This window comes from Chelonoidis abingdonii, chromosome 1 (assembly GCF_003597395.2).
Source record: "Chelonoidis abingdonii isolate Lonesome George chromosome 1, CheloAbing_2.0, whole genome shotgun sequence".
Taxonomy (NCBI): Eukaryota; Metazoa; Chordata; order Testudines; family Testudinidae; genus Chelonoidis; species Chelonoidis abingdonii.
In genome coordinates, this window is record NC_133769.1 from 354180440 (window position 1) to 354194055 (window position 13616).

The 13616-nt window shown below is 40.8% G+C and overlaps 1 protein-coding gene across 16 annotated transcripts in view; it reads left to right on the top strand.

Moving 5' to 3' along the window:
* DLG2 (discs large MAGUK scaffold protein 2) overlaps positions 1-13616 on the top strand; it is a 1558615-nt gene that overhangs the window by 1097819 nt on the left and 447180 nt on the right. The gene's annotated exons all lie outside the window — the stretch shown is intronic.

Below are 13616 nucleotides of genomic sequence, written 5' to 3' on the forward strand. Positions count from 1 at the left end.
AGAACTAAAAAATGATCAAAGTTATTTTAAAATTGAAAGAAATTGCTCTCCAGCTGAGGCTTTGTCTGCTAACTCTGTGCCTAGAGTGAAGTTTTACAGCTGAGTTTAAAACCTCTAAAAAGAAGAGAAATGCTGACACATCCTGCACTGCGCTGTATGAGCAGGAATACATTATAATTTATGGATTTATTTTCTTGTCACAGTTAAGAAGCCGCAAGGGTTTTTCCATTCCTCATTATATAGTGCAGTGTGTTGCTGTTTTCATCTTACAAATAACAAGTAGAAAACTGAAGTCACAAATGCTGTATGAAACTGACAAATATGATTGAAATATTGAGGGTGGAGGGGAATACCTACTTCTGATAGAAGCTGCTTTTGCTATAATTTGTGATTACATTATTACCAGTAAGTGGCTTATACCGTGAATGTTTCTGGTATTATAAAGAATCTTTAATAAAGTGACACTTTTATTACATTTGGACAAATATACTGTTAAAAAAATCAACAAGCAAATGCAATGGTAGCAATAAGCAACAAACTGTTAACTTCCTATGAAAGCTGCATAACCATGCTACTTCAATCCCAGATTCCAGCAAGCTTCCACATAATAGATTATTCAATCAAAGAAGTGATTAAGGTAAATTCACATTATCCAAGCTGCATCAAATTGTGGCTTGTCCAGATTCAGAAGTCTCCCCAGAAATCAGAATTCCAGCATGTCCCTTGAAAGATCTAGATAACTGGGGTTTACCTATATTCTGGAAGGAAAGCATAGCTTTAATTCCACATATGGGGACCTATTATATTTTTTGCCCGTAAGTCCCGTTAATATTAAGAATGGTTACTGCCAGGGCCCACCAGTTTGAAGTCTTGGCTGCTGCTTATTACAATGAGGAGGTAGTTCTGTCCCCTACCTGGGTACTAGGCTTCTGGTGCCCAGAAGAAGCTCTCCTACATGTATCCCAATGTATTATGCAGCCCTATTCAGCTGCTGCCCTTTTGGTGACACAGGGCTCCTGTTGCGGCTGCTGCAGCTGTGGTAGTGTGGGAAACCAGAACAGTGAACAGCATGCTGCAGCAGTGCAAAGTGAGCCTGGTTCATTGTGTAGCAGGCAGGGCTGGCTCCAGGGTTTTTGCCTCCCCAAACGGCGATGGGGGGAGGGAGCCGCAATTGTGATCGGCAGCAGCTCCACTGCACTGCTTCATTCTTTGGCAGAGGTCCTTTCCCTCCATTGAATTCCCGTTGAAGAGCCGAACATGCCACCCATCTTCGTTGGCCGCCTCAGGCACCTGCTTGCTGAGCTGGTGCCTGGAGCTGGCCCTGGTAGCAGGTCCCTGCTGCCCATTTGACCTCAGGGTCCTTTGATCTGACCCAAGAGAGCAAAGGGAAACTCATTAGCAGGTGGCCAGTCCCGTGACGGGATACAAAGGACCACAGCACAGACCAAAAGCAAAGTGCAGTCAGTTGTAGGGACCAAGTGCCCCCGCCTTCCTTCTAGCTAAACCAATACTGGGTCACCATCCTCAATTCCACATTTAAGATGTCTAGATGTGGGGAAAGCTGTACAGTCTCCTGCAAGCTTCATAGAAATTCACCTTCTAGTGGGGAGAAATGTTTTGCCAACTGGTACCCCCAGCTCCCAGAAAATTCTGACAAGGGTGAATACTCCACAGAGAAGAACGATTATTGTTTATTTTTTTTATTGCAATAGCACCTAATGGTCTCACCCGAGCTTGAGCCCCACTGGGCTTGGCACAGTACAAACAGAGTAAGAGACAACCCCCTGCCTTTGAGAGTTTACAATCAAAATAAACACAACAAAGGCTGAGAAAAGGGACTGTTTTAATCCTACGTTTTACAGCTTGGGAACTGAGGTACAGAGATGCTAGGTGACTTGGCCAAGGACACACAAGAAGTCTGTGAAAGAGCAGGGAAGTAAATCCGACTCCAGTACCTGAACCACAAAATCACCTTTCCCCTCTAAGTATTAAGTTAGTCACCCCCCACCCCCCAAAAAAAATCCAGATCAGGAGGGAAGATTTTAAAGTGTCTACACTACTCTGTTTATAATCCTTATGATTTGGTTGTCTTGGGAGAACAATCTGTTCTGGTTTTTTAGTTGCTAGAAAGCTTAGACTGGGTTTGCTACTTCATATACTGCCTTCTCTTTAGCAACTGGGTTTCTGGTATTTCATGTGTTCTAGCAATATCTATTCATTTATTTAAATCAGCGTTTCCCAAACTGTGTTCCGTGGAACACTGGTGGTCCGCACGATGTGAACAGGTGTTCCATGAAAGACTCTTGCACTTGATTTTTGTACTATTTTATATGCGCTTTCCAGTTAGAAATTGTTAGTTCGTTATTTTAAATTTGTATTGTTGCTTTGTTTTATAAAATAAAATATATTTGAGCATTTTTTTTACTGAAAACCGAACAACTACAAAATAATATTATAAGTGTTCCATAATAGGCTAAAAAGTGTTCCATGGCCAAAAAAGTTTGGGAAATGCTGATTTAAATTAATCTCACCACCCTGATTTATCAACTGCTTGCAGACTTTCAGTGAATTTGGCCTACTAGTTTGTCAGGTCCTGAATCATTTTGTTCATGTTAGCAAATGCACAGTTTTTAGCAAGCAAATTTAACCCACAAATTATTCTGCGGGATGACTTTGACCTTCATTATAAAATGTACAACCATTGGGCTAGTTTTTTGGGTGACACATTCACCAAACATAGTGGGATATGCCCTTGGTATTCTTTCACTTCAGCTGACAGACCAAACCAGATATTGTAAATGAGTTCCAAAACTTCTCAGCTCGGAGTTGATTCTGATTTACGCTAAAGTCTCTCTTCAAATTACTCTGGCAGTGAAAGATGGCTCTAACATGGAGATAGATGCATTTTTCGTTCCCTCCCTTTAAGGCCACTTTATACTTCCAGACCAGTATAAAAGGGCCTTAGTGTAAACGGGAATCAGTTCTGTGTGTTGGAGCATGTGTCTAGCACATGTAGATTCTGTTGGTGGTTCAGATAATATGTTTACAGGGGCCATATCTGTATCTACACAGACAACATGTTCAAGGCATAAGCATATAGCCAGCATCTGTACCTCTATATACTTCAGCAGGAGTGTGGTTTTGAGGGCTGCACTAGTAGAGTTGGTAAGTCAGAGATGTATGTTGAGAGGGCTTTTAGGCTGCATCCCTGCTTTATTCCTCATTCGTCCTTGAGGTCAGTACATTTTTGCTTCTGTTTTAAAAAAAAGAAAAAGAAACACTTGCATTCAAGTTCAAATTCAAAACCAAGAATTATATTTTTCCCTAGACAGTGTAATGTAAATACCTCAGAATACAAAAGTGTGTGCAGGTACCCAAGCAGAATTTGTGCCCCCCACAAAAAATTGAGCAAAATACTGTAACTTTTCATTTTGTTGAGTTACTTAAGAAAGAGAATAATAAAATCATTCAGTCCCGTTAATTTATCTCCTACATGCTTCCGCCTCAGATGGTCCGACTGACCAGTCCTGGATCATTTATATTGGAGACTTATTTTCATGAGAGTTGTTTATATTATCAATCTCAATATATTGCCAGAAGCACTTGCAATAAAATATGGTAGGGTTTTAAAGTGAGAGAGTAAAATGAGTCCCCTAATCTACAGTCTCATGATATTCTTAATTGTGCTCTGGAGAGCATTAGAAGAATGAAACCATCAACCTAATTATACATTTAGAGTGAGAAATATGATTGCAAAAGGTTAAAACATAGAATAATTAAGATATGTGATAAAGGCTGTACTTTTAGTGGTGGTGACCAGTATAAATTGTTTCCTATCTGGTGGTTAGTGATTTACACAATATTTCCCCCTTAGATAATAGTAATATTATATTGATTTTTAAACTTTGACTAAAGAATAAATAGTCTGTATCAATTCCAGTTCTGAAAAAGACCACTGTGAGGTTCCCCATTAAACGCTGACTGCATTGTAGTAAGAACTACACTAACTGTACTTGTCTCAAGCAGGCCTGACGAACACCCAGACTTCAGCGCTGCAATGTGTTGATACTAGTATCTGTGGTCTGTTGTGACTCTTTGAGACCTCCCTATTCTATAGAGCCCAGCAGAGGTTCATTTATGGTACCACATTTCCCCTTGCATTGTTGGTTGCTCTGAGGTGCTCTAATCTTGGCCTCGTGGGCTCTGTCTTTTGGTGCTCCCTACTGCCCATTTTGAGCTAGAGTAGTCTATACATAAATCAAAGAGGGAGGGGCTGCACCTTAGGAGTGATCATTCAAAAAGTCACCATGGTGGCAGTATTGTTGTGTCTGTCAGGTGTGGGGAAGCTAGAATCCTGAGTCAAGGTCACCAAATGGCCAGCCTCACAGAGTTGTTCAGTCATACCAGCTGCTAAAGAACCGTCAGTCACTATCAACCTCCGCAGAGATGTATGTACTCTTTCTTTAAATCTGTAGGGGCTCTGCCTGGGAAGATACAAGGCAGAAGTTCTAGAGTAAAGCAGAGAGTGAGAAAGATAAACTTTAAGGATCATATTTTTCCTTACAGTAATACAAGGAAATTCCTTCTGTGTTTTGAACATAACTCTTGCTGTGAATCTTTAACACTGTCACTTGGAACACCCTTCCCCTTAGATGCTGAACCTCTCTCACATTCCTTACTTGAGTTTCAGTTGGCCTCAGCAGCATTACAAAAATCATTTTATTTCATTTACTAGCATGAGTCCTTCACTAAAGATGCAATTCCTTTTAGAGTAACTTAATTTGGCTAAAATATATATTTGAACCAGGGCCACATTTATTTATGCCATGAATTCAATTCAGCCCTTAGCAACATGCTTAAATCCGATTGATGTCAATACATTTAAGTATGAAGCACTTCTTTAAGTGCCTTGCTGAATAGGGTTGGGATTACTCCTGTGCATAAAGGCTTTATTGTTATGCACATACTTAAATGCTTTGTTAAATTGAAATCTAAGAGGAAAAAGGTGGGGCATTCTCGCTTCAAGGAAACTGTCCTGCCAAAAAGATGTCTTATATTCAGGGTATTTAACAGTGAGGCATATTATCTTCTGAATTATGAGAACATATTTTCAAAGACCATCTGCTATTGCTCTGCATGAATCCATGGTGCCTACAGTCTCTGAAATATTTCTAATTGTGCATTGCTTTTACTGAAAAAAGTCTTATCTTTATGAGTAAGAGAGTAATTTTGGCAGAAGCTTCTTGAATCTGTAGCATGTGCTGTTAGATTGTTAGGTCTTAGTAATTAAAGTTATACATCTTTAAGAACTCTTAAATGTTCTTTTGTCTAGAATTTCTTATGAATTATTTATTGTAAGAGAATATTAGCAATAGTTTAGAGAAAAGATTCACTTTTGCTTTCTTTCTAGGTCAGTACTTCTGACAGACAATAACTTTATAAATTGGTGTTTATTGAGGAAGTATCATTATTTCCTCTACTATAACTGTGGCAATAACAGTTTAAAATATTGTGTGTTAGAAAACGACCTTAATGTCAGAAATTTGTCTATGATGGCTCGTTGTAGAAACAAGGAATGACTTTTTGAACAATTCCTTCCAAACTGCAATTTTTGTGGTGGAATTAGTGTAGGTCTTGATCTCAAGATCTATCACCTTATTTTGTTTGGTTGGACCTGTGTGTTCCTGTCTTAGAGTAGGCTGTATATTCATTGTTGGCTCAGTATTAATACTCTGCCTGGTATTTTGACCTTCACATCTGTAAAATGCATAGCCACATAAAGGCATGTAGGAAGGTTTTAGCTTTGTGCAGTGCAGATTTCCTATATGATCATGAGTAATATGAACATTTCAATAAGCTGTGAGAATGGTTTGGAGACCAGTTCACAATGACTGACATTAATTGTGACTAAATAATCAGAGTTTAAAGCTCAACTCTGTATAGCATACTTGCAAATTGAAACTAACCAACTTTTTGCTAAGATGCTTGTTGTTGTTATTTAACATTTATATAGCTGTAGATTGGGCTTCATTGTGCTAGACACAGCACAATCATAAATGATGAAGAGTATTTGTCATCCTAGCAAACTCCTATCCCATTTGTGTGTTCATGTTCACACAAATATCCGAAGCATTTGCCCTGAAAACCATCTGTAAAAATTTGATTAAAAAGATACTAAAAGAACATCCTATTCCATGTTCTGAGGTGGTGTTTCAACTTTCATACTTTTCTCTACAATATCCTCTGCTCATCTCACTTGTGATTTAGTTGTTGTTTTTTTGTCTTCCAGTCTCCATAAATTGCCAGTGTTTGAAAACACATTCAGTGTTACGTTCATATTTTTATTTTATTTAACAGCCATGCTTTTATAACATAAATCTTATAAACTTGGCTTTACAACATAGAGATAACTTAATATCACACAAATACACAGTTATAAACTAACATATGGAGTCTCTAAACCAGGGGTCGGCAACCTTTCAGAATTGGTGTGCCAAGTCTTCATTTATTCACTCTAATTTAAGGTTTTGCGTGCCGGTAATACATTTTAACATTTTTAGAAGGTCTCTTTCTATGTCTATAATATATGAAGAAACTATTGTTGTATGTAAAGTAAATAAGGTTTTTAAAATGGTTAAGAAGCTTCATTTAAAATTAAATTAAAATGCAGAGCCCCCCCGGACCAGTGGCCAGGACCCGGGCAGTGTGAGTGCCACTGAAAATCAGCTCGCCTACCCCTGCTCTAAACTGTATTTAAGGGACCTGCTACTAATCACTTTCTTCAGCCTTATGATACTGATCACATACTATGACTGATCATTTTCTCTGCTTCCTCTTCCTCTTCTATCTTGTCAGTTGATAGTGTCTTTCACTATCTGATGTTTAGGACCAATCATCTGTTTTTCTTACATATTCATGCTTAACCTGTTAGTTGTTTTATCAAAACTCTGTGCAAACTCTGTCCTTTTTCCTTCTATCTCAATTTTGAGTTTAATTTTAACTGTTGTTTCTCTCCTTTCCTTAGCGTTCAAAGAAGGTTCTCAAACTGTCAGGTTCAGTGACAAGCAATGGCCCTGTTCTAGCAAATTTCAAAAAGGTCCACCAGATTTCTAATTCATCTTTTTTTTTCCTTTTCCCCTGTAAAAAAACCCTCTGACATAAGTTTTTTTGTGACACCAGAATTTCCCACACTTTTTAATAGTAGTCAATAGATTTTGAGGGTCACTCATTTTCCACTACTTCGCTGTAGTAATTCCAGCAGCAACTAGGAGATGAGTGATCAGTTCTTTATGGCTTTTAGAAGACACAGAGTTTTCAGGACAATTTAATAAAAATACTAAGGGGTTATCAGACAGCTGACATCATGTTATCTCCCTTATGGAGTCTCCAAAGGCTTTCCAAAATGTCTTAGTTTTGAGGCATATCCACTATATATGGAGAAATCCTCCTTTTTATTTACGTTCTCACCAGCATTTGCCTATCTTGTACCATAAACTTGTTTAATTTTAAGGGGAGTTAGGTAATGTTCAATTTTTTAAACTGCATAATGATCTTAGTGAATTTCAGAAAGTGGAATGTTAACTAACCATCTAATGACCTGACCTTCATACAGTCAAAACATCCTGAAGAAATCTGCACATGCCCCTCTCTCTTCCCACCCAGAAGTTAGGGCACTCATGTGGGTTCTAGGAAAACGGCAGAACAGGGAGTGGGGTCTCATACATCCTAGGGGAGTGTGCTAACCAGCAGGCTCCGCTGGAGTGGGACTCTCTGTCTCTCTCCTGTTGTAGCTGTTCCATTCTGTATAAATTATTAAATATTCATCAGGCAAGAGAGATGGACTGCCTCTATAGCTTAGTGGTTATAGCAGTCACCTGGAAGATGGAAGACCTACGTTCTGTCTATGCAATATCATTCTCACATGTCTTAGGTGAATACCATAACCACAGGGACATAAATTCAGTTTCTTCTGTTGGAACTGTTCCACTTTGTGTCCATAATTGAATATTCATTGGCGCAGAGAGAAAGCAAGTGATTCTCCTAGGGTGTGGGAGATGCAGGTTCAACTCCTTGCTTCAATAAGTAATTTAACCAGGAGAGACTGAGACAGAATCAACAGTTATTAGGGCATTCCACTATACTGTGAAAAAATTTGCAAAATACAAGCTTATAGCGTAGAATAACTTGTAACCCCTTTGTTTTGGGTTTTTTAAAAAGAATATTTTTTTTCTTTTTCACCAGTCAGCTAATAAATAAGATAAAATATTTTCAGAAGATATGGTACAGACAGATGTACTGCAAACCTAATGACAATGTTAAATCAGAAAAGATGCAGATGCAGCTCAGTAGTTAACTCTACATCTAAACAAAAAGTGATGACAAAGTGTATTCATGACCGATTTAAAAAAAAAAAAGTAATTTAAATTAGAGCACCTGTTAATTTGACATCCCCAAACCACAGAAGAGACAGTTATACATTTAGGAAACTAATATGTCTGGTATTGAAGCAAAGCAGCAAATCCAACTGTTGAATGAAAACCGGAATCTCTCTAGATCATAGAATGATAGGGTTAGAAGAGACTGCAAGATTCATCTAGTCTAAGCTTCTGCCAAGATGCAAGGATGTGTTGTGTCTAAACCATCCAAGACAGATGGCTATCCAGCCTCCTTTTGAAAACATCCAGGGAAGAAGCTTCCACAACTTCCTGAGGCAGTCTGTTCCACTGTCCTACAGTTCTTACACTTGAAAGTTTTTCTTGAGATTTTGATTAAATCTGCCAGGACTTAATTTGTAATTAAACGGATGCCAGGGCCCAAGCAATTAGATTCCAGGGCTCAAGAAATTTTTTTACTTTCATAATTGACATGGCAAGCCCACAGATGCTAGGGCTATGAACTCCCAAGCCTAGAGGTGCCCTGGCACAAATAAAGCACTGAAATCTTCTATGCTGTATTTTGAACCCATTGCCTCTTGTTCTGCCCTGTTCTCTGGCAAGTGAGAACAACTTTTCTCCATCATTTTATGGCAGCCTTTCAAGTATCTGAAGAGCGCTATCATATCCCCGCTTTAATCTCCTCTTTTGCAAACTATACACATCAGGGAAAGTGTGGGACCCTTATTCATTGGGGAGGCAACCTAGTGACGGATGCTGTGGAAAAAGCTGAAGTACTCAGTGCTTTTTTTTGCCTCGGTCTTCACAGACAAGGTCCACACAGCTCAGAATGGGGAGGAGGTGAGCAGCTGTCAGTGGTGAAAGAACAGGTTCAGGACTATTTAGAAAAGCTGGACATGCACAAGTCCACGGGGCCGGATGCAGTGCATCCGAGGGTGCTGAGGGAGTTGGCTGATGTGATTGCAGAGGCATTGGCCATTATCTTTGAAAACTCTTGGCCGTCAGGGGAGCTCCTGGATGATTGGAAAAAGGTAAATGTAGTGCCCATCTTAAAAAAGGGAAAAAGGAAAATTCAGGGAACTATAGACGAGTCAGTCTCACCTCAGTCCCCAGAAAAATCATGGAACAGGTTCTCAAGGAATCCATTTTGAAGCACTTGGAGGAGAGAAAGGTGAACAGGAACAGTCAAGATGGATTCACCAAGGGCAAGTCATGCCTGACCAACCTGATTGCCTTCTATGATGAGATAACTGGCTCTGTAGATATGGGGAAAGACATGATATACCCTGACTTTAGCAAAGCTTTTGATTTAGTCTCCCACAGTATTCTTGTCAGCAAGTTAAAGTATGGATTGGATGAATGGACTATAAGGTGGATAGAAAGCTGGCTCGATTGTCGGGTTCAACAGGTAGTGATCAACAGCTAGATATCTAGTTGGCAGCCAGAATCAAGCGGAGTGCCCCAGGGATCAGTGCTGGGGCCTGTTTTGTTCAACATCTTCATTAATGATCTGGATGATGGGATGGATTGCACCCTCAGCAAGTTCGCGGATGACACTAAGCTGGTGGGAGAGGTAGATATGCTGGAGGGCAAGGATAGGGTCTAGAGTGACCCCGACAAATTGGAGGATTGGGCCAAAAGAAATCTGATGAGATTCAACCAAGGACAAGTGCAGAGTCCTGCACTTAGGACAGAAGAATCCCATGCACTGCTACAGGCTGCCGATCAACTGGCTACGTGACAGGTCTGCAGAAAGACCTGTGGATTACAGTGGATGAGAAGCTGAATGGGTCAACAGTGTGACCTTATCAGAGGGGTAGCCATGTTAGTCTGGATCTGTAAAAGCAGCAGAGAGTCCTATGGCACCTGATAGACTAACAGATGGTTTGGAGCATGAGCTTTCGTGGGTGAATACCCACTTCGTCGGATGCAAGTGACCTTGTTGCCAAGAAGGCTAATGGCATATTGGACTGCATTAGTAGGAGCATTGCCAGCAGATCGAAGGGACTATTCACCTCTATTTGACACAGGTGAAGCCACATCTGGAGTACTGGATCCAGTTTTGCGCCCACCTCTTCTCCCCCCCACCTCCCCAGAAAGGATATGGAGAAATTGGAGAGAGTACAGTGGAGGGCAACGAAAATGATTAGGGAGCTGGGGCACATGACTTATGAGAGGAGGCTGATGGAACTGGGCTTATTTAGTCTGCAGAAGAGAACAGTGAGGGGGGATTTGATAGCAGCCTTCAACTTCCTGAAGAGGGGGTTCCAAAGAGGATGGAGTTAGGCTGTTCTCAGTGGTGGCAGATGACAGAACAAGAAGCAATGGTCTGTAGTTGAAGTGGGGGAGGTCTAGGTTGGATATTAAGAAAAACTATTTCACTAGGAGAGTGGTGAAGCAGTGGAATGGGTTACCTAGGGAGGGGTGCAATCTCCATCCTTGCAGGTTTTTAAGCCCCGGCTTGACAAAGCCCTGGCTGGGATGTTTTAGTTGAGGTTGGTCCTGTTTTGAGCAGGGGGTTGAACTAGATGACCTCCTGAGGTCTCTTCCAACCCTAATCTTCTATGAAACATACCCAGTTCCTTCAGCCTTTGCTCGTATGCCTTGCATTCCATCCCTGTGATCACCTTCATTGCTTACCTCTGGATCCTTTCCATTTTCTCCACATCCTTTCTATACATTGGTGACTAACATTGGACACAGTACTCCAGCTGAGGCCTCACCAGTGCCAAGTAGAGCAGTATATCACCTCTCATAACTTGCATGCTATGCTTCTGTTAACTTTTAATTGTTTATCTTGTTTCCCAGTTGTACTAGTTGAAAGTTATCAAAGTTTTCTTCTATATCTCTTCTTTTCTCAAAAAAATTAACACAATGTGTCTTTGGTTTCCAAGGCTTTTTATAATAATCTTGTAGAACATAAAATTTCTGCTCTTCCAGAATTAGTCTAAATAATTCCCTGGAAATTCATTTATGCTTTGGCTATGACTTTATATTCCCCTCAGCAAACTAGAGCTCTTGAGTCTGTGATAGAATATCCTGCTTCACAGGTGTATTGCTTTAAAGGAATACCCTGAGTCCAGAGTGAAACTTACTACATACTTTTATATATGATACTGACATATTATTTGCTTTCTTTATTTCTTAGAGTATTGTCATTTCAGTTAGTTTTGTTGCTTGCGTGTTATTATTTATGTATATCTTCACCACATAAAATGGGGATAGTTAACTCACAGTAGCTGTATGTTGCACAAGGTGCATGCCCAAAAGTACATACAATCTAATGGCACCCAATGACCAATAAAGGGCAACAAAACTGTGGGGTGAGGTGTGACAGAAATGGAAGCTGTCTGCAATATCTTTGGAAAAACGTACTGAACTAAGTTTAAGTACCTTTAGGGTCCATTTTATTAAACACAAAGATTATATATTATTGTGAGGATGGATGATCAAAGGACTATATTGAACCATGTGACAGACAAGCATGGACTTTTGGAATAATAGGTGTGAAGTAGATTTCCTGGGATATATCTAGGAGGAGGTGAACACACATACCTCAACCTGGGTTATGCAAAAACCCTGCGTTTTGAAGTGGGCCCTAAGGAGTGTCGCTTTGTCTGCTGATCACCTGTTACATAAGGCCAAGATCAAAGGCCCAAACTCTATAAAGTAAAAACTAAACTATTTATGGTTGTTCTGGTTCTGAGCCAAGGCTGTTATGAGCTTGTAGCCACAGGAAAAACGCTTTGTGGGGTTTGAAAGATTGATTCCAACAAGAGCCCTTGTTGGGGTGTGATGTTTGGTAAGCTTATTAGCTTGCGTGAAGGGCCTTTTATTATTTTTAATATTTTTTTCTGTAATGCTTTCACCTTAAGAATAAATGTATTTGCTTATAAAGCGCTCTGTGATCATTTATAATGGCTGCCTATTACAGCTGTTCAAAGAGAAAGCAAAGTGCAGCTGCTTGTGTGTTTCGGCAGTCTGGCTTGTTAGGGATATCATAGTGTAGGTAGGAAACTGTGGATCCTGGAAAAAACTCAGTTGGGAAGGAGACACACATTGGTCTCCATCCAAGAGAGATGATGGCTGAGGAGCTGGGAGCCTAGAATGGGTTCCCTCCAGGGACTACATAGAGGGAATACAAGTGTAGTTGCCCTGAATTGTGACATGGGGATGACAGAGGAGAGATTGGTCCCAGATGTTAAGATTACATGTTTATTTTTTTGACAGCGAGCCATTGGTACAATAGTTTTAATTTGGGCAGGGGCTGAGCAACAAGCAGTTTAAGGGCTCTGGCCCTCGGAGCAGAGGCTGAGCAAATAGCAAACACAGGTCATCCAGTCTAGGGTGGGTAGGCTGTCACCCCCGTGTGGGGGGCTGGAAGCAACAGGGGGTAGGAGGACACAGGGCCACCCTCCTCCACTGGGTTCCAGTCCAGGACTCTGACAGGAACCTGAGGGTTGTACCACTGGGTTAGTGGGGATCCCACTGAAACACCTAGACTCTGGCAACAGAACCAGACAAATGTCTGGTGTCTCTTGGCTACCTCCTACTACCCCTTTGAGGTGTATCTCCATCTCCTGGGGTTCCTGCATCTCCCCAGAGTATATGGCCAGCGGCAGTCCCAGTAGCTCCTCCAGGTACTGGTCAGTTGGCAGTCCCAGCTCCTCCTCTGGATTTTCAGCACTGTAGAGCTCATTCTTGGCTGCAGGGCTCGGCAGTGTCTTCCTTCCCCAGCTCTTGCATAACTGAGCTGCAGAGTCCATCTTTGAAACTTCCTGTGCCCCTCTACTTCTGGCATTGCTTGCCTGGCTCCACCCACTAGGGGTTAGAGAGTGGTTTCTCCCCCTCAGTCTTGGAGGGAGGCCATGCTGCCTCACTACAATGTGTAATAACATTTTTTAATTGAAGTGATATCACAGGTGGGCCTTCCTGATGAAAAAAGTTTTAAGGAGGTATTTGAATGAAGCAAAAGTGATTGCCTTGTGTATATTTAAATAACTGGTTTCCTTAAGAATAAGCATAGCATGAGCTTTAACAAAATTACATTAACATAAGACTCCTTGTTAGAATAGAGCTGGGAAGTGGCCTACCTTGCGCAAAGTGAGCCAGAGAAGACGCTTATTCTTCATTTGTTTTGCTCTAGCACTTGGAAGTGCTAGTCATGGACCAGGTCCCCCATTGTACGAGGTTTACAAACACAGAAAAAAGACAGTAGTTTCC